This window comes from Crocuta crocuta, unplaced genomic scaffold (genome assembly GCF_008692635.1).
Source record: "Crocuta crocuta isolate KB4526 unplaced genomic scaffold, BGI_CrCroc_1.0 scaffold50, whole genome shotgun sequence".
Classification (NCBI taxonomy): Eukaryota; Metazoa; Chordata; class Mammalia; order Carnivora; family Hyaenidae; genus Crocuta; species Crocuta crocuta.
The window spans coordinates 2,334,349-2,338,734 of NW_027527428.1; the positions used below are offsets into that span (position 1 = coordinate 2,334,349).

General features: G+C 50.7%; 1 protein-coding gene across 1 annotated transcript in view; it reads right to left on the minus strand.

The window, feature by feature from the left end:
- Positions 1-4,386, minus strand: part of FADS6 (fatty acid desaturase 6) — a 33,345-nt gene that overhangs the window by 17,875 nt on the left and 11,084 nt on the right. The gene's annotated exons all lie outside the window — the stretch shown is intronic.

Sequence of the window (4,386 nt, forward strand, 5' to 3'; positions counted from 1 at the left end):
ATGGAAACAAGGACAAAGTGTGCCCAGGGCCAGGGGGCTGCCCCACGCAGCGGTGGGGCAGGTAGGTCCCCACTAGGAGAGGTCCCGGGGAAACCCCATCCCTGGTGTCCCCCCATGGAACACACTCCCCTCCCCCAGTCCCCCTCCTCCCTCTCAGCTTTCCCCTCCGCCGCCCTTGAGGCCATCAGGCCTTCTCCCTCCTGCAGTGCACCTTCTTCTGGGGGTGCAGGGCTGGACACCGCAATCAGACCTTCGGATCTGGGGTGTGCCTCTCCTTCCGAGGTCCCGGCACGCGCCACGTCNGGGCACCCCAGGGGGACTCGCGGACGGTCTGCGGCGCCCTGCGAGGCGCTCGAGCGCGGGCGGGGGCGGACAGGGGCGGAGTCATGCGCCGGCTGGGGACACCCGCCCTCGGANAGCCTGTGTATTTTTCTCAGGAGCGCTCCGCAGATGTGACCCGGGCACGGCTGTCTCCACCCACAGACTGGACGCTGGGTGCTGCCAGGGCCCTACCTTGCAGCTTTTGCTCAGACCGTATCTTTAGTAACTAGAACAGTGCTTGGCACGCGAACATTTCTGAATTCACGGGGCAGAAGGTTCAGGGACTCGCTCCATCCAGACACGTGGGGCGCGCGCGTCCTCTGGTCCCAGTCTTCAGCAGTGACTCATGGAGAATTGGCTCTCCAGCCCAGTGATTTTTGGAATGAGAAACGCCAAAAGGGATCGCCATAGAGAAGAGGGAAACTATAGAGAAAACACACCCAGAGGTCACCACTCCCGGGGGTCCCTCTGCAGTTCCACTTGCTCAAGGGGTGCCCAGGGTCATGGCAAACAGCACCCATCCCCCTGCCTGGGGAGCAACACCTGTCCCGCCCCCTTTCCACCAGTGTGGCCCCAGCCAGAGCTGGGGAAGGTCGCCACTGTGCTGGGCAGACTCCCTTCTCTGCGTCTGAGAACCTAGTCTCCTTTTTCTTTGGTTTTACATCCCCCTGGTTTCATATTGAAGTCTCTTCCTCCCTCCCTCCCTTCCTTCCTCCCTTCCTTCCTTTCTTTTAATGTTTATCTATTTTTGAGAGAGAGAGAGAGACACAGAACAGGGGAGGGGCAGAGAGAAAGACACACATAATCAGAAGCAAGCTCCAGGCTCTCAGATGTCAGCACAGACCCCGACGCGGGGCTCGAACCCACAAACCACGAGATCATGACCTGAGCGGAAGTTGGACTTAACCGACTGAGCCACCCAGGCACCCCTATCAGGTCAGTATTCTAAGGGGCTTACAATCTAATAGACCAATTCTCGCCTCACACATGTGCACGTGCACACACACGTCCGGCTCCTTATAGTTTCACCATTGGCTTCCATATCCTTACTAGGTTCTGTGTGTTTCCCACACTCCACAGGATGGCATCACCCCATCTAATCCGTAAGAGGCACAGAGAGATGAACGGGTCTGCCCAACACATGCCCCAAAGTTACTAAATGACAGAATGAGAACTCAAATCCAAATCTGTCTACTCCAAATTCAATTATCTTTTGTTTATACCAGATCCTTTTTCTTTTAATTTTTTAAAAGTTTATTGACTGTGGGGACGCCTGGGTGGCTCAGTCGGTTAAGCATCCGACTTCGGCCTGGGTCATGATCTCGCCGTTTTCTAGTTCAAGCCCCACATGGGGCTCTGTGCTGACAGCTTGGAGCCTAGAGCCTGTTTTGGATTCTGTGTCTCCCTCGCTCTCTCTCTATGCCCCTCCCCGATTCACACTCTTTCTCTCTCTCTCAAAAATAAATAAACATTAAAAAATTTTTTTTTAAGTTTACTTACTTTTGAGAGAGTGTGTGAGCACATGCGCATGCACACAGGCATACACATGAGTGGAGGAGGGGCAGAGAGAGAGAGAGAGAAACAGAGAATCCCAAGCAGGCTCCACACTGACATGGGGCTCAAACCCACCAACTATGATATCATGACCTGAACCCAAATCAAGAGTCAGACGCTTAACCAACTGAGCCACCCAGGCGCCCCATTTATATCAGGTTCTTAGGGCAGAGAAGGGGGAGGTGCCTTCCCCTCACCCTACCCTACGTCCAAGTGCCCCCTTTCAGATATACTAGAATTTTCAGGGAGGGATACGTATATTTTTATAAGTATATTTGATATTCATATAAAATACGATAATACAATTTTATAAAAGTGGAATTCCATGGCTTTTATCATATAAACTAGAAAACTTCCTCCCAAGGTAGGAAGAAGGTGGCAAGAAGCCCCTGGCTTACCCCTGGACATCCTGGACATCTAAGTGGCGCTGTTAGGAAGCAAATGCTGAGTGGCAAACAGGAACAGAGGCAAAATGTGCATTAGAGGAGCCCTGGGAGCCCGGAATCCCCGTGGGTGGGGTGAGCTGGCAGCCTCGCTGGAGAGAGACAGACTTCATTCAGAACAGACTTCAACCTGCGTGCGAAGGAAGAGAACAAGATATTCTGGATCTTCAAGACATGGAGCAGGAGGGGGGCTTGGGAGACGGTGAGGGGAGGAGGGCTGGGACCAGGTGCTGGAAGAACAGAGAAGGGCAGGCTGAGAAGCTGGGGTTCGCTCCTGCAGACTCGGGGAGCCCCGGCAGCCTTTACAGCAGGGAAGCGCCTTGCGTCGTGTGTTTGGGAAGGGTCGTCCGGCATAACGGAGTAGCCGCTGGAGTGCAAGAGACTAGTGGGGGACTGCTTCAGTACCCTAAAACAAGAGGGTACTGAGGATGTAGGAGGCAGCGCAGGGACGCTCTAGGACCGGAGAGGGGGCAATCAAAACCAGGAGGACTTTGGGGCGCCCGGGTGGCTTAGTCGGTTAAGCGTCCGGCTTTCGCTTAGGTCATGATCTCGCGGTTCGCGGGTTCGAGCCCCGCGTCGGGCTCTGTGCTGACTGCCAGCTCAGAGCCTGGAGCCTGTTTCAGAGTCTGTGACTCCCTCTCTCTCTGACCCTCCCCTGCTCACGCTGTCTCTCTCTCTCTCTCCTAGAAATAAATAAAAACATTTAAAAAAAAAAATCCAGGAGGACTTACATAGACGGTTCGCCAGAGGAAACGTACATACACATGGCCAGTGAGCATGTGAAAAGATGCTCCACGTAATTAGTCTTTAGAGAAATACAGGTTTAACCCCCCAATGAGGTAGCCCTTCCGACCTGTCGTGATGGCTAAAATTAAACAGCCAGGCAACACTACATGTTGGCAAGGCGGTGTGGAGCACCTGACCTCTCATTCGCGGCTGATGAGAGAGAGGACGAGGTGGCACAACCCCTTCGGAAAACAGACTGGCAGTTTCGTGTGAGGTTAACTATATGCTTACCCTGTGACCCAGCCATTCAACTCCGAGGTATTCAACCAACAGAAATAAACACATGTGTCCACATAAAAACGTTGTATCTCGATAGTCATCGCCGCATTATTCATTATAGTCAAACTGGAAACAGCCTAAATGTCCGTCAGCAGAAGGGAGGAGCAAACTGTTACATTCATGCAGCAGGTATAAAGGAGCAGCCGGACAGTGCAGATGAGCTGATGTGACCCCACGGAAGAAACCAGACACAAGCAAGGAGTTACTCTCTGATTCCATTTACAGGAAGTTCAAGAACAGCCGAACAAATATATGGTGATAGAAATCAAATCAGTAGTTGCCCAGGGAGGGGTGGGTGGGGAAACAGTAATTGCCAAAGGGACACTATGAAGCTTTCTGGGAGGATGGGAGTGAGTCCTGTATCTTGATTGCACATTTGTTTGTCTAAAGTCATTGACCTACACACTTCAAATGGGTGCCTTTGAGTATAGTTAATTATACTTCAATAAAGTTGATTAAAGCAAAAACAAAACAGGAAGGCGGATTCTCTCTTTAAATGGAAAGAGCTTTATTAGAGCTGAACACAGGCATGCCTGGGTATATACTCAACAGAAATGCAAAGAAATATACAAAAACATTCATAGCCATAATACTCAAAATAGACAAAAAAAAAAGAAAAAAGGTGAGGGACAATTCAAGTATCCCCCAATAGTAGAATGATAAATAAAATGTGGACTATGGATGCTAAGGTGTATTATACAACCCAAACCTAATGTTGAGCAAACTAAGCCAGACACTACAGAGCACAGACTCCATTTGACTCCGTTCCTATAAAATTCAAAAACAGGCTTAGGATGGCCATTACTGATAGGAGGTAGTGACCAGAAGGGGGCACATCGGGGTTTCTGGCAGCTGCTAAAGTGTTTTGTTTCTTGATCAGGGTGTTAGTTACCATTCGTAAAAACTAATCATGCCACCGCAAGTAGGTGTGCATATTTCTGTATGTATGTTCTGCTTTACAACTTTTTAATGTTTATTTTTAGGGAAGAGAGATCGCACAACC